The 21,453-nt window shown below is 36.8% G+C and overlaps 1 protein-coding gene across 8 annotated transcripts in view; it reads left to right on the plus strand.

Moving 5' to 3' along the window:
* Positions 1-21,453, plus strand: part of ZNF438 (zinc finger protein 438) — a 57,776-nt gene that overhangs the window by 5,208 nt on the left and 31,115 nt on the right. The window contains exon 4 of one of the 8 annotated variants that reach the window (XM_037382974.1): positions 15,351-15,427. The exons of the other annotated variants lie outside the window; for them this stretch is intronic. The gene's annotated coding sequence lies outside the window, so the exon portion shown is untranslated. The remainder of the gene's footprint in view (positions 1-15,350; positions 15,428-21,453) is intronic. 8 annotated transcript variants of the gene reach the window in all.

Consider the following 21,453-nt stretch of genomic DNA (forward strand, 5'->3'; position numbering starts at 1 on the left):
TTTGGCTGGCAAATCAGTCAGAGCAATGTTTCAGTGTCTTCTGCATGAAGCCCTGTGTCATCAGTAACTGAAGGCTGAAATGTCTATAGGAAGTATTTAATGGCTTTACCCCACCTAAAAGCAGAAACCAAACTAAACAAACCTTTAAAAGGTGGTGTTTTACTTTTTTGGTGCTTTATTCATCTGTTGTAAGGGACAATTTCAAGGGATTCTTTCTTCTCTTCTAAGGACCTTTCTCTAGGGATGACATTCTGAAAGTGACGCATGGTGACAAATCACATCTTAGACTGATGTATGTTGTATACATGTGTCTTCGCCACTTCACTTTTTATATATATGTTTGTGGTTCTTTTGGATGAACCATAGAAAATAGGCATGTTCCTGTTACTTATTTGTCTAGTTTTGAGCACACTTCAGTTTTCTGCATTTCATTGATTTTAAATAGTAATGATAAAAATCTTAATTTTAATGGGGTTTTTAGCCTCCCTAAGTGAGGTTACAGTCTGTCAATTTTCTGTGAGTGCTTGTAATCTCAGATTTCTATCAGGCTGCTGTTTCAGTGATGTAGTGCTACATACACTAAGACATAAGCTTTTGACAATTCTTGATGTTGCTCAGCTCACTCAAAACAGAACAGGTGGTGAAGAATTAAGGTGGATCCATGGTTTTAGGAAGCAAGGCGATAAAGTTTAAATGCAGGCATTCAGTCCAACATCAGTCACCACTAATTGTATGCACTGTCCTAAAGGTAGAAATACATGAACCCCCAAAATACTGTTAGGGAATCAAAAAGGATCATTCTATTAAAACTGGCATAGTTCTGTTCTGTATATAGGCATACTTTGTGCATGGTGAATCAAGCACTTTGAAGTTATAAGTCTACTAGTAAAATGTCCTAAATTATTAATATGCATGTTCTGTGGGTTTTATTGCTTTTGTCATCAACACATTTTTAGGCTTTACTGAAGAAGGAAAACAAATTATCATTAGATTTAGAAAGAAGGGATTGTTCTGTTATTACAGGGCTGAAACTGAGACCACCCAGATGCCTTCAGCTGTTTTTTGTTATTTTCACAAATAGTTTGTTCTTTTAGCAGAGTGTTTTAAGCACAGAGAGTTGGGTCAATCACACTATTGTGTTTTTCCTTAAATGGTAGTATTGAGCAAACTTTACAATACTGTTTATGATCAAGAAAAAAAAATCTTAGACTTTTGATTCTCTTGGTTTTTAAGCTTTCAGATAAAAATAACAATAGGCAGCTGTGATTTCAGATCTCAGAATGCACCTTTTTCACGGAAACTTTGTCTAGTTTTGACTGCATGTGTACCCCTTAAGAGTCAATACGGTATCTGTTGTGTTTTATGGTATTTCAGTAAGTTAATTCAGGGATATTATATATTTTCTGCAGTTCTGGTAGGGTTAGTGGAATGTAGAATGTTGTCTTCCATATATACACTTGTTGCATTTTCTGCTAAAGTCTTAATTTTTCAAAGGGCAGGTCTGCTGTATTACATTACGAATTTGTTCTTGTACTGAAGCATGCTTGGTGCCTCATAGGAGGCCTAGAGGTGAAAAGTCCACATGATCTGCAGTTTAGGGCAGTTACACTTGCTTATTCTGTGTTTATGTTCTCATGTAAACCAGTGATTTTTTTTCTGGGAAGGTACCTTGATGGGCATATGATGAAGATTTGCAGACTGTAGTGGGTGAGATATGAGGAGAAAATTATGTGGAAGGATAGAAAACAAAGACTACCTGGCCCAAAATGATAAGTCTTCACATGTTCATAGTGTCACATATTCAGAGTTAGGGGGCTATGTGTCTCAGAGTCTTACTTCTGAGAGCTCTCTTAACTTCTGATACCTGTGTTTGTACTTGCAGTCTGAGTAAACAAAGTGTGATGGAGAATAGCATGGGGAATAAAATGCTATAGTAAAAGTCAGTATCTTGCGTATCAATATAGCATGCTGTCACAGTGTATGTGGTGCAGATTGCCTCCTCAAAAGGGATGGTGTAGAGTAGAGGAGATTAAGAAAAAAAGCTAAAAGAGTGATCTGCAGGGATGGAAATTTGCTTGTATAAAGAAAAATTGGAAAATAAATATTAGATTGTTTAGCCTTTGAAAGACAATGAATATGATGAAGTATAACACAAGTACACAGAATGATGAATGGTTTGAGAAAAGTAATTCAAGAGCTTTTGTTCTGTTGGTTCATGCTGTAAGAGTAAGGGGGCATTCTGTGAAATTAGGGTGGTAAACTGAGAAAGGGAACTTGAGAAAGGATATATTTCTTAATAAATTGGTAAGACCGAGCTCTGCTGTCTAGGGCTAATTTTAATTGGGAAAAATTGTAATAGAAACTGGATAATTTAGAGTGCAAGAATATTTACATAGGCTCAGGTTACCTTTTTTCCTGAAATAATTTAATCTCTCATCTTTTTGTCAATTACAAGATTCTTCTTTTCCAGTAAGTTTTAATAAAGCTCATCTAAAACCTGTGTCTTGATGGTGGGAGTAAAGGAAGAAAGTTTGCCATAGTTTGTTTACAGGAGAAATGGTTACAATGCATCGCTAATTTGTTTGCTCTCAGTCCCTGTGTTAGGTTATATCTACCTGAAATACACTCTAGGTAGTACGTTTAGTGCTCTTGGTAGTATCTACTGTTTTACTTGGGTTTTATTGTAAGTGGAGACATTGAGGAAGAATTTTTGAGGAGTAACGTCAGGGTCCTCATCAACTTGGAAATAAATTATATAGGGCAGTTGGTTTTGTGACTTGCCACTGTTCTGTTCAGCTTTTGATTTTTCTGTTGCCTGGGCTCATGCATTAAGTAGGTGTTCCTGAGTAATTTAATCCAAGTTAGTACACAAGTTTGTTCTGTACCTAAAGTGATGGAATATTTAGGGAGAGTGAGATGAGCTAACAGTGGCCTTCTGTTTCATCCAGCCAACTTCCAGCAAGTATGTAAGAAGTCATAAAAAATAGCAGTGGGGGTATCTTAATTAAATGAGCATGCTTGACGCTCTGCCAGTCTTTGCTCTTGGCATGGTTCAAGTCCTAGAAACTGTTTGCTTTCAGTCTCTATCAAACTCAAATTGAAAACTGTGATAAAAGCATCAAAAGCAGTGTTCAGCAGAAAAAGACTACAGAATCAGCTTTTGCTCATTCCCACTGAAATGCCCTTTTTACTCTGTTTAATGGAGGCTGCAGTTTTCACTTTTGGTGTGTTTAGCAACAGATTGACTTAAATTTGTTGTATTTGGCTCTAGAACAGCAAAGAGCAGATGTCAGGGAGGTGCTGTGGCAGGAATAAAAAAAAATCGGAAGGCTTATGGGAATTTGGCGGGTGAGGGGGAAATCTTCCTCCTTTTTTTTCCCTGCTAGAATCCATATTATAACATCTAGAGTTGGCATTCAATTCAAAACTTGCCATGTTGCAAGGGCTGGTGCATTGACGCAGGCATTCTTTCCCACAGATCAAATTGTGGAAGCAGAGTTTATTTATAAAGTAAAATATGCCTGTGAAATTATAATTGATTCCTTAATTATGGAGAACTTGCCTGAAAGATGGTAGCTTAGTGACCTGTGGGACATTTTCCTGGCTTAGAATAGCCACAATTTATACCGAAACATTTTTTCTGTATGATTCTTAAAAATGGAATTCCTCTGTCAAGGCAGAAAAACTTCAGTAACTGAGAAGTACTCTTGTTAGGGATGATAAGCCTAAAATAATGGTCAACATTTAAACATTATTTAGGGTTGGAACAGCTAAAAAGTAAGCTTTGCTATTCAGGGATTGTTGGTATTTGAGAAATACGCATTTAAAAGGCACCTTTACATGTTGCCAGTCTTTGCATAAGCAGGTGGGTGCCAGATGTATGTGCAATCCTGGAGAAGTTTGTTGCTTTGGTTTATTTCTTTTCACTTTTGTAATGAGCAGAATGCTTCAAAAGTTAGTGGCTGCTTTTCATATTTTAAGGCTGGAAGTATTTTTACCTTGATAAAGGGGCCATTTCTGAAAACACCTTGTGTAATTTTTTAGTTAGTGGAATGATTACGTGTTTATCTTTCTCACATCTTTTTTTTTCACTCATCATCTGCCTGCACTTCAAGAATATATATTGCCACTGTGTAGTTTTTAGATTATAAAAACATAAATGTGATGTAATTTGTAGTAGTTTTGATTGCAGGTTGCTATATGTGAAAGTTGTGCCAGTTTATCTGTTGTCTTATATGTATGATGATGTACTTAATACTTTGTTTTGGTGGTTTGTTTTTTTTTCCTGTGATGAAAAAGTGTTATTTATGCAATAATCTGGAGGAGAGGACAGTGTTCTGCTTTTCCTTGAGACGATGTTCCTTAATCTTCTGTTAGTGTTTCAGAAAACCATGTTGCCTCCTGCTTTAGGTCTTCCTATTCTAGTGGTGATTGTAGTAGCTCATTTTCTGGAGAGACAGGATTTGAAATAGAATATATCTTACTGTGCACTTAATCCGAATATCATGGGAAAAGCCTGAAATTTTTTTTCATAACTAGTGTACTGGGATAAGTTGTCAAAAGCATCACATTTGTAAGATATGTAATGTATGTGCTCTGTTCTCAGGGCTTACAAAGTCATGACTGGAGTATGCTGTTCAGATTTGAGAATAAATCTTCCCGTATTTTTTGTGATGGAACAATGTAAATGCACTGCTAAAATAAAACATGACAAACTAGCTTGCCTGTTAGCTGTAGCATGATGAGTTTCTTGGTTAGGTAGCTCATTTCAGTGGCTTGAAAGCGACAAGCCTGGAAATAATTGTGGTCAGAGCTGCTCCAAGAGGATTGAGTGAAGCCTTTTTGATTTCCTAAATGTAAAGGAAGCCAGGTTTAATCAACAGCTGCTGTGAGAGTTATTCAGACAGTGAGTAAGTCCAGTCCAGTGCGGGATTTTGCACTTCTGACCAGTTTAGGGCATGTTCTTTTTCTTAAGGTGGGATGCTGAAACTGTAACAGAGTTTGGTGTGTTTGATAGCATCATTTATATCTGTCTTGTACTTAATTTCTTCCAGGTATATTTCACCTGGCTTTCAAATTCCTTTGTTTACTGTGGTGTCTGAAAGGCTTTGTGGCCACGCAAAAAATATTTAGAAAAACTGATAAATTATGGACTCAGTATTTAAAGACTTTATTATAGGTAATTTAATCATAAGTATTTGTAAGGTTTCTTTCACATGGTAAGATTTCACTTTAAAAGAAGCATGAAACTGTACATTCCATTTAGGCTATATCAAGATCTGCAAGGATCATACCAGTTTTAGGTATTGTTTCCATGTTTTCGTGAAAGTTTTAAACCTGCATTTATGTACTAGCATGCTGTGAAGGTAGCTGTGTATTGCAAGGAGAGCTGGTTTGGGATATTATTAAGGTGTAATTGGTCCAATTCCCTGTAAAAGTTTTGAAACCTTTTAAAGGTGTTTTTGGATCTAAAAATCTTCAGACACTTGGTATATAATATTAATATTCACTGGAATGTGAATATTTTTTCAGTTTTGAGACACAAAAGCTTATTTTCATGTTTTCATTAAAGCAGAGCAAATTTTTGTTTGTTGTTAAAATCAAACTGCACTTACAGAAATGCAGATATTTTTGAAAGATTTAGCTGATCAGCTTTTGAGAAGCAGAAAGATTCCTTAGAGTAAGAATACTGCTAAATAAGTCGATGGAAACTTGTGACTATAGAACTGATTTGTTCTGCATATGTCTCTTCCTGTTTCAGGAAAGCTGTTCATTTCAGAAAAAACCCAAAAAAGTCAAGAACTATCAAATGTTGATTACCGAAGTTGTAAAGTAATGGGCTTTAATTGGACCATCAAAAATGCAAGCCAAGGAAACAGAATAATGTCTTGATGGCAGTATCTAATAATTTGAAAAGCATCTTCCCCCTAGAAAACAAAAAGTAAAAAATAGATCATCATCATCGTTTGAATGGTGGACTATACCAATATGCTATTGCAGCTGCCCTGTCTTACCAGGGAATTAGGACAGGCAGAGTATCCCAGGTCTTATTTAACTCTGGGAGACTCTGGTGATGGAAGAAATAATAATCTTTGACAGTGTAAGCCTTTTTTTTGTGTAAGTGAAATTATATCTTAAAATGTGTGCAGTTCAATAATGAAAATGGTTTACTTGAATTGTCAGTTTATAACATTTCATACATGAAACACTAGAAAGACCATTTCCAAAGTGTTTATTAATAGTTAAAATTTAATAAAAATGTATAGGTTAGTACTGGTCAGCACAGAATAACCATGCACGCTTTCTTGGAAGTTATTTACAAAGAAGAATTTCAGGTTTCCTTTAGCAGTCTCTCTCCGGTGCTCGTCTGTGAATGGTATAGTTACCTGATAATTCAGTCTTTGGCAGTTATATTTAGAGACCTGCTTTATATTGGGAAGGAGAAAATGGTTAACGTATATACTTGCAGTTAGGAAGAGACTGGGTGGGAATATTAACACACAAGTTGACTGACTGTATATGCCCCCAAAAGAGGAAGTTTTAATTTTCTGTTGAAATCTAGTTGTATTACAAACAATTTTATTTAGAAATAATAATTTTCAAAGCTTGTATCTTTGTAATTCACCTTTTCATTATAAAGTGGGTTCACAGACGGAGAACATGACATTCTTTATGTTCAGGTTTTTAAAGTTAATTGTATTTCTTCCTGGAAATAAGATGAATGCTACTAATCTCTCCATTAAAAAACATTATTACTAGTGGTACATTACTGGTTTTCAGATATAAATTCTGAAGATGTTCTGTAAAGAGTAGATGTGGACAGGTGGAAAATGTTGTTGATTTGCAAAGGAATCTTGTATTAGTGTTGCACGCTGTCATAAGCCACTGCTGCTTCAGGGTCCCCCAGATGTATCAGTTACACATTTATGTAATGAAAGGAATGCTCAGCTTCTGACACGTTGCCTACACTTGGAAGGTAAGGGAAACACTTCCCAGTGCTGTTGCCATCAATTCATTTGCATGGTAAGAGTCCTTGAAGTTAGCTCCTGGCTTCTAACAGACCTCAGAATGGTCAGTTCGTCTTGCTGAAAGAAAGGATACGGTTTTATGCACATTGGAACTGTCATAACTCACTGAAAAAGCAACAGCAGTATCACTGGGAGTGTTTTTGCTTTACGTGTACAAGTTGATTGAAGACAGAATATCTTGCAACAATATAGAAGTATTTTTCTGTCTGATCAACAGATGTTACATGCTGCAGAAAGATTTGTGTTGAGTTTATAACCATAGAAAATATAGTGGCTCATCTACTATTGCAGTTCTTTTGGCCAACATCTTGTATGGGTATTGTACTGTTGAATATTTGATTGCTGTGGAGACAGACAAATCTAGAAGTGACTTTAATCTCAGAAGAATGTGTATTGACTGGGAGAGTTAGTTCAGTTTGTTTTTGCAAATCTCCCACCCTTAGAAGTGAGATTAAGTTTAGTGCAGGAGAAAATGGAACTTTCCCTTTGTCTCCAGAATGAGGTCATTGGTGCTTGTCTCTTTTCAGCCTCCATCTCAGTAAAATAATAGAAAATATAATAGTTTCATATTTCATTTATATCTCCTGAAGAATGGGAGTTACAGTTACTTGTGTAGGCATAATGTCAGCAATGACTTTTTGGCCTTCTTGATTGTTGCTTCTTTACTGTACTGTATCTGCCCTGTTTGCATACCCATGCTTGAAATTTTCATGTGCTGCTTCTGTATTTTATTCTCTCTCTTTTTTTTTTTTCTCCTTTTTTTTTCTTCTTCTCTATTTTATTTATTCAGTGATTCCACTGAGCAGGTAGCTGGGTAGGCTTCAGTCATGCAGGAGTTGGTTGCATGTGTGGTGTTAGTGATGGCAAAGGCCCACCTTAGATGTGAGGGTAAGGAAAAGGAAACAATCCAACGGAACAGATGAGAAAAGGAAGTGTGATAGTAAAGGAAGATAGAAGGGAACATCTGAGTGACAAGGTGGAAGAAGAGAAGCTAAAGTGCTGGTATGGAGGTGCACTGCAAATATAGTACGTGATGCTGCTGCTCTGGTTCATAATTTTGAGAATAACTAAAGAAGTGTGTTGTTTAAAAAAAGAAAATAATTTATTGAGTTTTTTAATCACAAAAGCATCTTTCTGTCTCATTTTCTAGGTAGATCAGATATACTCTAATACACATTTTAGGGGAGCTTATTAGTTTTGTTTATGATAATGAGAATATACCCATCATACTTGTAATAAAAAAATTAATAAAACCAGTCGTGTTTTGTTGCTATATTGCTCACATCTTGTCTGATCAGGGTTACATGCTAATACTTCACAGCGTTATCTGTTGGTAGGTATATAAAGGACTACAATATGCCTTAGTGGGGAGCTTAAAAAAAGTCCCTTGCTTCATTAAAATAGTTCCCAGGTCTGTGTAAAGAGCATGCACATATGATCACTGTTTGCTTTCCAAAATGGTACTTGAAGGCTTTGTAGCCAGGTTGAACTACAGTTAAATTACTCAAATTCCCTTGTGTCCCTAGAGAATAAAATTGTTTCACCAACAAATACATAGGGTAGCTTGAGCCCATTCTGTTGAACTATAGGGTTTATTTCAGAATTTGGGAGATTCATTTTTATGGAATAGATAACTGAGAGAGTTAGCATTCTTGCTTGGATAATGCACTGTTTATTTTGGAATGGAGTTTCCCATGACTAAATAAGAACAAGATGTTTGACCACCTTCTAGGGAGGAGACTGACTGGTCAGCATAAAACTAAAAGAAAAAATTCAGAAGAGACAACTGACCATTCTTACGTGGTGTTTGAAATGTTCTCGTGTTTCTTCTGGGCTTTAATTATACTGCATATACATGGCAAGAAGAAAGACCAGAGGTTTTGTTCTTTTCTTGGAAGTATAGCTTTATCACATCATTGGGAATTTATAGTCTAGTAATATATAGTGTTTTTTCCATTCCTGCATTGTGCAATTGGTTTGTACAGCCTCATAGTTTGGCAGCCAAGAGCTTGCTTTTTCATGATTTTTTTTGGCATGAAAGGGTTACTGTTCACATTTCCTGTGTAATTCCTTCTGATCTTGCTGGGCTGTAATTACTTTCTTGATGTTAAACATTCCCAGGCTCCTATAACCTTCTAGCCTGCTTGCACTAGCCAAGTTTGTCCCAGGTGATCATGTGGGCGAACCTCCTGTTTTTAAGGATAAAAATCTCTCCTTCCTGTGTAAGATAGGCTACATACTCATTCCTTTGCTGTGCAATCCCAAGAGAAATCTTTTTAAAAATAATAAGAAGGTAACACATCGCTCTTTCAGTCAGATTTAGCAGCCAAATAGATGACAAATCAAGTGTGTGGGTTTAGAATTTGCTGAATCTTGATTGAATGACTGCAAGTTCACATTAAAGATTATTTTTTCTTAATACATTTGGAAAATAGGTTATGATATAAAAAAGGCAGATTTTGACTGTAGCTTCTTACTTTTGACCATATAATTGGCAAATCGTTTTAAGCTTGCTTGAATGTAGAACTACTTAGTTGAGCCTCCAGGTTGTTGGTTTTTTTTTCTTTTGAATTCTTTGCAGTAGCTGCGTATTTTACAAAAACTGAGAGGATATTACTCAGTTCTCTCTTTCCCACGTAGTTCAATTATGCTGTGTTTCTTCTGATTTTCAGCTTGTGTATAAAAGCAGTAAACACAAGGTATTATTTTCTTTTTAAATAGAAGTGACTGCATACTGCTGAAAAATGTTGGCTTCAGAGGTGTGGGAACTAAAGTGTTCTGTTCTGCAAAGGCACTGGAAGGTCCTATGTGCCACCGCTCAGCTGCTCTTCAGCTTTAATCTGGGGGAGCCACCTGTAAGAATGCAAGTGAAGTTTGCTTTCCATGACCTTTATGCTGTTTTCTCACAGTGCCAAGAAAGATGCGAGATGGTGGTGGCAGGGGTTTTTTTAGGGTGTGAGGAGTGGTAATGTCCTGATACATTGACATTGGTGTGTGTGGGGTTTTTTTTGTTACTGACAGTGTCAGTACAGTACTGTACTGGAGGTTCTGTGCACCATGGGTTCAAGAAGTAGCCTGTATTTTGATACTTCAGTCAAGAGCAATCTCATTAGTTTATTATCCCGTTACAGATAATTTTTTTTTTTTGTCATAATCCTAGTTTTATTACCTCATGCATTTAATTGGTTGCTTTGTGAAATTCTCAGGCTGCAAGTAATTGTTTTGTTTAGCTGTGGTATCGTGCTTGCAACTGAGATACTCAGAAGCCTTCCCAGTATTTGACTGACTGAAGTCTTGTGAATGCATAACTGTGTTTAAGCTCAGTGGGATTATACTTGGAAGAACATGTTGTGTAGGTAATAAATGTTAACAGTTTGAGCCCTTTTCTTAGGGTAATTCTTTTGCAATACCAATGCCTGTGCTTTATAAATAGAAGTTAGAGCAGCTGGTGTGCATGTTGTTAACTCTGCTGCTATGCTGTTGAAGGATAGGAAAAATATATTTTAATGAAAATGTCTTTTTAGTTTGTATCAGGAAATCTTGAATTTGATGGCTTAGTTATAATGGGAATGTGGTCAGTATGCTACTCAGTTCTTAATTTCACACTCTGTCATATAATTGGGAAAATGGCTGTCAGGTATGCCTGGTTTTTTTGTTGTTGAACCCAGAGGTTCTTACCTGGGATATTACTCAACACACAGAAATCTGGTGCTGGCATAAGGTATTTATACAGTAGTCATGTGGGAAAAAAACCCCAACACCATGAAGCACCAAGTGATTATAGCTTAACAGACAGAAGACGATAACTGCTGATATCTTGAAATTAAATTGTCATTTTATCACGGCCTGCATGTGGTCTCCAAGTACCTGAGATTTTGTAGGAAAGCTCATATGAAGAGGGCTTGCCTAATGCATTGAACACATTGCAAGTGTCCTAGACTTCCTGTGCAATGAGGTGCAGCAGGGTAGTGCTTTAGTTAAAGCTTTTTTCAAAACAAATTTCTTTTGACTTAGTTGAAAGTGAGTACAACTGTATTGGAGCCTGTTTTCCATCTAATAGGATGTACAGGTCATCTTTCCTTTCTCTTTAATTTTGTTCCTGCTTAGATGAAGACAGTGAGGAATTACAGGTTATATCGTAATTAAAGGTAACCGGTTTCAAATTTACTTTGTAAAGTGCTTAGAATGTAACTGACCTGGCTCTCCATTATAAATTTCACCTTTGCAGTGGAAAATACCCTGAGTAACAATGAGCAATGAATTTTCTTCCATGAAAAGTACATGGTTTCAGAATCCTGTGCAAATTACCTCCTGCTTTTTGTGTAGAAGGCATGTTACAGGATGTAAGCTGATGCTGTTGATCTTGTGTGTGTGTGCATGTTGATCTTCTGGCGGTTTAACTTAAAACTCTTTCATATTTAGATGTCTCGAATGTACGGGAGGCAAGGTGATGCATGTAGCTGTGATGCAGGGTAGAACTGGACCTAATCTGAAGTGTATGTAGTGCAGAGAAAGTAATTTTGGTTTTAACAAGTTGCTGTAGAATTAAGGAATAATTTGAATTAGTGAGCTTTTAAGCTTTCAGACAATGTAGTCAACTGTATTTTTATATTCAGTTCTACAAGTTCTCTCTTTGAGAAGACATGTAAATTACTGTTATGACAAAATGCATAAATATGTCTAGGATTTGATAGTAATTAATTCATTTCACTTATCTAAGGAAAGATTAGGTGCCTCAGTTTGAAACTGGCTATAAAAAGTAACATGTAAACAAATTTAACACACATCAGGTGTAATAGCACATTTCATAGAACTGCAGACACTTTGTTTTTAAATGCAGTGGTTTCTCACTTTCAACGTTCATAAACTGAAGTTTAGTCAGAGTGCCTCTTGACTAGAGTTTTAAGGGCAATTTTTATGTCCCTGGCTTGCTTGCATGACTTGAACAAGTATTAAGTACTGCTGAAATGTTGATTAACACTCCAATATGTTGTTTACCAGTGGTGTGCAAAAAGAATGATTGACTCTCTGAGGTTTCTTGGATTTCTTGTATCCTCCATGCCATGTATCCACTGATGGGGGAATCTCTGAACACATGCTGGTTGTGCAACTGTCTTTCAGGATCTTTCTTCTAGATACTGGATTTGGCGGGCTACTTAGATAAGTTTATGACTTCAAAATAGTTTTGTATTCCATGTCAGCTTTTTTGTGGACTAAATTTCATCTTTGATTCTTATTATTTACATACACATTACATACATATATATTTATATGTAAATATATTAACACTGATGGTTTTATTGGAATTGGCAATAGTCTTAATTCTTAGGTAAGTATTAAGCGTGCATAATATCTTTAAATTATGGCAGTCCTTTGTAAAGTGACTATGTATGTACTGCATTTTAATTTCTTCTGTCTTCCTGTGTATTTATTAATGCTTACTGACATGATGTGCATATTTTTGCTATTACTTATTCTTGAATTTATTTACCTATTTTAATTCCTATTGATGTTCTATATTGATGATTTAGGGAGAAAGAGGGTTGAAAGACAGAGCAGAAATCCCAGAGATGAAGAGGGACAAGGTGTGAGGATACTATGGTAGGCAGTAAGAGGTTTTAGAAATCAGTAATATCAAAGTTATTAAATCATTTATTTAAAAAGCATAGATGTTGGAAAGCAAAATTAGTAAGTTGAAAAAGGATGCACCAAAAGTAATATGCTCTTGTGGGTACCTATTATGGAATCGTCAAAAAATTATTTTGGAAAGGACTATTGGAGGTAATCTGCTCAAATACCCAGCTTAATACAGGGCTACCTTCATAGTTAGGTGAGGTTGTCTAAGGTCTTGTTTGGTTGAGTCTGGATCACCTCCATGGAGGGATACTACACAGCCTCTGGACACCTTTTTCCAGTGTTTGACCACTTTAACTGTGAATGGTTTTTTTTTCTAATACCTTGATTTCCCACTTGGCAACTTGTCTGTATCCTCCTGTTCCTCCTCTTTTGTAGCCTGAAGGACAGTCTGCCATCATATTCCATACACTCTCCTGTTTTAGGCAGGTGAAGACAGCAGTGAGATTCCCACCTTAGCTTTCCTTCCTACAGCTGAACTCCTTTTAAGTATGTCTGTGAGGAACCCAATCATGAGCACAGCCTTCTAAGTGCGGAATAGGCGGAAGTGTCCGATTCCCTCAGCTTGCTCTTGTGTATCTATGGAAACTTTTCTTGGCCTTTCACTTCCCTTGCTAGTTGCAATTCCAAATGATCTTTGGTTTGCTAATTCTATGTACGTGCCCCCAGGCAATGGTTCTGTATTCTTCCTGTTAGAGCTGCTGCTTTTTCTACCTTGTGTATGCTTCTTTTGTCTTGGAGCTCAGAGTACTGTGTTAATCTGTGTTGGCTTCTTCCAACACCTGCTGCATGTCAAAATGCTGGACCATTCTTTTACTTTGTAGAGGTTGACCCTGAATATCAACCAGTTTTCCAGAGCTCCCTTATGTTTCAAGGCGGCCCTTTCAAAGGGGTCACAGCAGCTAGCTTTCTGAATTAACAGAAATGTTTCCTCAAGTCCAGGACTGCAGTTTTGCTATTAGTCTTGATTACTTTTCTCAGGATCTTAAGATTCACCATCTACTACAGGTAAGGCTGCCACCGACTTTCACATTCCTGACCAGTTCTTTCTTTAGCTTCCCTGTCACTGTGGAAGACTGTTAAATCATGGCTGTATTTTCCCTCTCAAAACCTGTAAGCCCTCCTATAAAATACTGGCAACATACAGTAGGGTGGAATGTTGAAAAATTAGGCAATGCAGCTGTGGTTTCCTGTTCTTGGTAGGAAATAGGTTTTTTACAACACAAGTGTTAGAAGAATTAAATGCTCTTCTGCCTGTTGTTGCCTGAAAATGAAAGTATTTGGCATAAAAGTACAAAAATGTTCTTGAAATGTTAATAGAAACACATTTCTTAGTTTGTCAAAAATGTGTATGAGGAAGAGAAGAGGAATGGAACAGTTTGTCAGACTGTGCAGTTGCTACTTGAGACAAAGATTATTCTTCTGTTACACTACCCAGTCAGAATTTCTTGGTTTGAGCACTGCCTGTAAGGAGAAAAAACAGATATCCTGAGTAAAACTGCCATCTTTCGTTTAAAAACTGAAATGGGTATGATTTATGCAGCTTAAAGTTAGATAATACTCAGCTGTCAAAACAACTGTGCATTAAAGACTTGGCACTGAAAATAGTCATTTCAGGTTAGATTACATCTACCACTATAATGAGTTACTTGGTAGACTTGCCCTGGAGCTGGTGATGTGCACAAACTTTTTGGTTTCTGAATCATACCCACTGAGAAAAAAATGATTTGTTGTTTATCTGAAATAATTGAAACCAGTGCATGTGTTCCTACTTGTTAATGAATTGCAGGTGCCATTGTTTTGTTCTGGAAGGAGGAACAAGAAGATTAGGGTACTGGGGTGATAATTTTTCCACTTACACCTAATACTTAACAGTTCCTTTTTTTGTTTCTGGATGATTTATATATTTTTGAAAGTATCTCTTTTCAAAGTTCACAAAGCATGCTTTCAGCTTACACATGCTCACAGAATTTTTACTAAATAAAATAGTCAGTGATTTTTGAAGGGGAAAAACCCCTGTAAACACCCTGGCTCTTTCCAATTTATTGATGTTTACGGTAGTGTAACAAACAAGATCCCAGGTGTCTGTTATTTTTGACCATTTACAGAAAGCATGCAAGTTCAGTGATGAAAATAGCTTTTTTGTAGCTGTTACTGACTAGTTAAAACATTTTCTGTGCCCTGTAGATTAGCTAAGCCTGTCAGGCATGTTTTTTTCCTGCGTTTATGTTCAGTTTTACTGCCTAGTTCACCACATTTAGATACTACTATTTAGCAAATGAGGAAAAGTGGATTAAATATAGTGATAGATATGCTGGGATTTTTTTCTGTGCCAAGAGACAATGAAGCATCACATTTTTAACATTTGAGATGAAGTACACCCCCCATTTTTTAAGTTCTGTCTGTATGTTTAAGGCTTTTTAATTATATGATTTTAGATGGACAGTCATGAAAATAGAGAACTTCAAAATATATTTCACAATTTGAAAGGGATTAGGAAACAGGAATATACTGCATCTTTACTATACATGTGTTTCTCCTGTGTAGAAAGAATTCTGTTCTTGTCATCTGGTCTAAAAGTAGTTTTATTTTTTCTGTGTGATCAGCTAAATGTATATAAATATTGTCTAAATTTGTTACTTATTGGACGTTTCTCTTACAAGTCCTATCCAAAACTTTGCATTTCAGAAAATTAAAGCTCGTTCCTCCATCTTATTAAATGAATGTGGTTTCCAGTCTGTGGATTTTCAGCATCTTTAAATACAGTAGGTATTATAGCTATTGCAGTGGACGGTTTTGCAAATACTGACAAATTATGTATGCATGTAGCCTGAGATACCAAAAAAATGAGTTACCTATTTATCTTTAAAAATAACTGTCAGGAATGGAAATACCTTTTTTTTTTTTTTTAGATTAATTAAAGGACTGTCATTGCCATTACATCTTTCTATTTTAAGGTTAATTCAGTTCAGGTTTGTAGCATGGTCATTGACATTTACATGCTATGGATCATGAGGCCTGTATGCAGTAAGTGAATTCACACAGATCAGAAATATCTGTAAAAGAAAGGTAGGAAATGTCTAAGGGAGTTATCACTGTTAATTTTTCTCTCTCTGGCTCCCTTCCAGTGCTCTCAAAAAAAAAAAAAAAAAAAAAAAAAAGTGGTTGGGCTGGATGAGTGAATGAATGTTTGATGCAGATGATGATGCAGGTTGTTGGCATGCACCAGTATGCATGTAAATAATAAAAAGTTTACAACACAGATCTTAAGTTATTTCACTATTAGTGAAAGGCAAATGGACTTTACAGAGAGAAAGTGAATGTGATAGAAGTAATATGCAGGGTTTTCTGCTTCACTGCAAGGGAAGCGTTCATTTTAATTTTTACAGAAATGCATTCACTAATGTTCTTTCCTTATTAAAACTCTTATCTCAGTCTTAGGGGGTATCTTGTTCTTTGTCCAGACTTGTATATTTTTGCTATTAAATGCTAGTTTTTGAGAGAAAAAAAAAATCACAGCTTTGTAATGAAAATGTTAGTGGACCCAAATAACTTGTATTTTAAAACATTTTTAATGAGCATTTTACTGGGGGACCTCTGTGAAATCTAAATTGTCACAACAAAATCTTACAGAATTTTCTGTGGTCTTGTATATTAAACATTCTGTTGTCTCCTTTAACAGTTCTCACAAGTCAGAAGACAAGTAGAGTGCTATTGTGCCAGTGTTTTAACAAAATACATTGGAGGATTTTTGTAGTTGAAATTCAGATCCTAGAAAGTAGTCCCTTAAAACTCATTTTGTATTGAGTCAGGGAAGGTTAGGAGAGTTCAGCCCACTGCATGTACAGGGAGTTTGTGCTGATAAATCAAGTGGCCACTGCTCAGTTTACAAAGCTTCTAAAATACTTGTTTGTGTATGTGTGTGTGTGTATATATATATATATGAGACAGTTTTCTAATGAGTAAAAGCCGTGTTATTCTGGTTAATTCTGTACAGGTTTTCTTTCTGATGCATGTAGAATAAATAGTGCAGGTGTGTTAGGAACAAAACTTTGTGACCTAACTTTGCATATTAGGAGCCAAGAACAAATTCTGCATGCACGTATCTCCTACTTTAATCTTTAGAAGAAGAGCAAACTTTAAAAACAAGGAATACTTGAGCATAAGAATCAGACTAACTTGACAATTGCTTGCTGATTTAGATACTCCCAGAGCAATTAATCTCTTAAGAAAGATGATTTGTTTGGTTAAAACAAGGTAAAAAGGGGAGTGAAATTAGCAATACAGTTTAAGGAATGGGGAGCTGTTGATGGCAAGTACTATGTGGCTTGGAGACAGTTGGTTAAGGAGGTAAAGATATTAATAAAAATCTGTGGGCAGTAGGGTACAATAGATTTCTTTAAATATAGAGGGTGTTCTTGATGGATACAAAAGCTTAGTAACGATAGAAGTCCAATAATGGCCAAGGATGATAACTTTCTGATGTGCAGGAAAAGGCATAAATATTCAATAAATATTATGTTCTGTATTCAGAAAGAGACTGGATTATGCTTTTACATCTCACCTCCTCCATCATTAGTGATGGAAAGAACATATTATTGCTGTACCAGCAACTATTAATGTTAAATGTTTTTAAATCTGCTGCACTGACACCTACAGATACTAAAAAAAAAAAAAAAAAGCTTTGAAGCTATATGAATTATTAATTTTGAGTTTTAACATATCATGGAACAGTGGAGAAATTCTAGAATGCTAGAGGGGAAGGGGAGCTAATGTGCCCAAATTTAGAAAGTATAATACAAGCACCTTGAGAAGGCAGATAGTAGTATGCTGTCAGTGAAGATTTAAAGAATTGCATAATTAATGCTGATCCAAATGGGCAAGTCAGACCTTGAACTGCTGCGTGTGGTTACTCTGTGGGACAGCTCTTGCACTTGCCTTCACCCTCATTGGGTTTCACATATTCCTGATAGCTCTTTCCTCCAGCCTGTCTAGTTTCCCTCTGAATAGAGGTCCTGCCCTCCAGCTCCTAATTTTGTATCAGTTGCACACATGCTAGGCATGCACTCTATTGCATTATCCAGGTCATTAATGAAGATGTTAAATGGTGTTTGCCCCAGGATTAATCCCAGAGGCAATACCACTGGTAACTGGTTGCCAGTTGAACTTTAAACCACTGATCACCGCCCTCTTTTAGTCTGACAGTCCAGCTGCTTTCCCATGCACCTTATCATGCACTTCCCAGAACATGTCTCACCAATTTGGCTGTGAGAAGACTATGGGAGACTGTGTCAAAGACCTTCATAAAGTCAAGATGAATGACACCCACTGCCCTCACTTTATCCACAGGACTAATCATCTCTTCACAGGAAGTATTTAGGTTAGTTGGGTATGATTTACCCTGGATAAATCTGTGCTGGCTATTCCCAGCCTCCTCCCTGTCCCTCAGCTGAAAATGGCTTCAAAGGAGGCTTTGCTCCATAACCTTTCTGTGGACTGAGATTAGGCTGACTGGCCTGTGGTTCCCCTGTTCCTCTTTCTTGCCTCTCTTGAAGCTGGGTGTGCTATGTGCCATTTTCCAGTCTTTGGGTATCTCCCTTGATGCCATGACTTTTAAGAGATGCTAGAGTGCATCCTTGCTCTGACCAGCTCCCTCAGCACTCATGAATACATCCTTCTGATCCTATGGATTTGTACATGTCTGGTTGTATTCTGTTACTGAACTGCATCTCATTTACTGTTGGTAACATTATGTTAGTACCTCAGCCTTTTCCATGCCTTCTGTCACCTGGTCCCCCTCTCCATTAAGCATTAGGCCCACGTTTTCCTTAGCCTTTTTTTTTGTTGCCAGTATACTTGAAGAAGTCTTGTCACCTTTCCCATCCCTTGCTAGTTGCAACTCCAGGAGAGCTTGGCCTTTCTTACTGCTCAAGCATGCACAGAGAGAGTTGTCTCAAATAGTTAAAATTCCACTGAAATTTAGAGACAGTGAATATGACTACCAAAGTTTGAATCTGGCCATCATGTAGGAATTTGTGCCACTATTAAAAAAGAATAGACATTTGGTTGTTTAATTATCTTAAGTGAATTCTAACTTCAGTGTTAGAATTTGAAGACTTGACATGACTTAAGCTGTATAGGTGTCCCACAGCATGTTTTTTTATGGGAAATTAATGAGAAAGTACTGTGTGTCAAACCACAAAAACCTAGTTACTTTAAAAGCTTGGTCATGCTTAATTGTTTTTCTCTTGAAGTACTAATTCAGTTTGGTCTTGCTTAGTTTGAGATTTAACTGAATGAATTAGGAATACAAATATCCTTAGGAACAGAAGGCAAAGCTGGAGGCCCGTAGAGGAAGAAGAATGTTCCCAGGGTTAGCTTAGTCTGTGCACCACAGCTGGTTGCTGGACAGTGGCCAGGAATAATTCTGACATGTTTATTTCACATTTTTTCTCCGTGAATATGTTTTGAGGACACTTCATTAAGTGTGTCCGATAGTCTTTGAAGCTCTATGCATTTCACATTTTTCAAGCAACAAACAGGGTGCTGGATACAAAAATGAAAATTATATCGGCAAGGACTATTTGCACAATGACAACACCACAAGATAAGTGAGTGAAGGCAGTTAGACTTTGATTTATTCTTTTTTGTATGTTTATCTGTGTGAGGGTTTTTGCGCTGACAGTAATAAATCCTGCAAAAAAGGTATCATTTAAGTAAATCATAGAATATGGATATACACTATGTCTTGCAAATGTTGTCCTGTTTACTGCGTGGTGAATGGCATACCAGTTTGAACAACAGCTGCTGTTTTATGTTGTTTCTGGATGCTAATCAATCAAACAATGTCACCAAATCTAGATAAGTCTATGGAATATTTTTTTCTCTCTAAATTTTACAATTGGTATTAAGAAATGTGTTTATATTAGATTGTCTAGAAAATATACTTTGTAATGTTCTGATCACTCTTAAATTATATACCAGTCACTTTGGCCCAGCAGTTCCTTTGTCAATTGGGTCAGATCTCCAGGAGCTCCCAACCAGGGAACTGGGACATTCGGTGCAGGAGAATCCATTGAAGCATTAACAGCCCTTTCCCAGAAAATGAGAGGGATGTGACTGAGCAAAGAATGTGGGTGAACAGCTGAACTTCTCTGCTGGGGTTTGTATGAAATAGTTAGGGCACAGCAGCAGCAGGGAGGGAGGAGGATGCCTCCTCTGCATGTGCTCAGCACACAGCTGGGCGATGGCTTCTCTTGCTGCAGTTATCACAAGGGTTCTACAGCTGTAGTCCACTTGGGCTGTGGAAGTTGAACTGCCCTTAATTTTGCAAGCTAAATTTGACTGTGTATTGGGAATTCTTTTTATCGACAAGTATAAAATTTATGCAGTGTTCTTTAAAACGTAAGGTACTTGCTGTGGCAGAATTTATATAAAATGTGACCTTTTCATTTTTGCACTAAGTCTGGAACTCTGTGTTTTAGGAGGATCTTTCAGTGAGACTATGTTCTAATTTGTAAACTTAATATCTGATGATTCTTTCAGTGTAGAACTGTTTATTGTATGCTTCGGAGGCAGTAAATGTGGAAGTCATATAGGATTTCAGTTACTTACACCAGTCATTAGATTTTTATGGATTTTTAAGTGTGACCTGTTAAGTACATATTCCTTTCTCAACTTTGTGGTGCATAGGATCATATTTGGGAAACACAGGATATAATTCATAGTTGGGCAATGTTTTCAATGTTCAGCATCATTAAGAAAATCCAACTGGTTACATCTCTGGTTTTACAAGTATATGTGTCCTTAAAGTGTACTTTAAAAAAGCTCTCACTCATGCTGGAGCCCACCTGGACCTCTCAGCATTTTCCTCTTGGGAGGAATTGGCCTCCCTGGGACTGGACAGGTTAAAATCACCTTTACTGGCCCTGGGACTAAGTGGCAGGACTCTGGAAGAGCGTGCTCAGAGACTTTTTAGCACTAAAGGCAAATCTCTAGAAGCACTTGATCCTTCCCTGTTTGCTAAGAATCTAAAGACAAAAGGAAGCAAAAGAGACACTGAAAGAAATAAAGATCTTGCGTTCCTGGAAGCTCAGATTTATGAGTATGCTGAAGTTCTTGGGGAACAGAGACACCTTACTCATGAGAATGTGCAGCTTAAGCAAGCATGGACAGTGGAAGAGCGGGAGGAGGAGTAGGAAGAGCAGATCAGTGAGAGTGAAGATGAAGAAAATGAAATAATTTTTTCTATGTCTAGCTATCCAGAAGAAAAGGTCCTTAGCCCTGAAACACAGCCTAGGTTATCAATGTTAGAGGCAGAGTTTGGGGGCAGAATCAGTGTAGCCCCAAACCCGTTGAAAAAGTTCTTGGTACAACATCTGATTAGTTATCTGGTATATTTTTTAGTACAGGGCAATATGCAAGGACCAGCTGTGTCTTACAACAGTTGTGAATTCTTATTCTGCAGAATGTACAGGTTATTTTTGAGTTCAGCTGAAGAAACTAGGTCTTTTTCCTTAAATGTAAGAAACTAAATATTTCAGTGTATAATTTGTATTAAGAGCTTTTTTGGTTGAGAGAAATTAGGCCTTAGAATCTAGTTTGCTTTGATTGGTCTTAGGCATTGGGTGGCGTTAGGGTTTTTTTGGCACTAATACCCTTTTTTTCTTCCTTGTTTCTTTACCTTCGGCCTTAGAAATGTATGTGTTACAGGTGAACCCCCTTGTGAGGGATGTTCTCTTAAAAGTCGTTAGTTGATAGGCGATTTGAATTTTAACATCCTGTATATATA

The sequence above is a fragment of the Falco rusticolus genome, chromosome 4 (assembly GCF_015220075.1).
Source record: "Falco rusticolus isolate bFalRus1 chromosome 4, bFalRus1.pri, whole genome shotgun sequence".
Taxonomy (NCBI): Eukaryota; Metazoa; Chordata; class Aves; order Falconiformes; family Falconidae; genus Falco; species Falco rusticolus.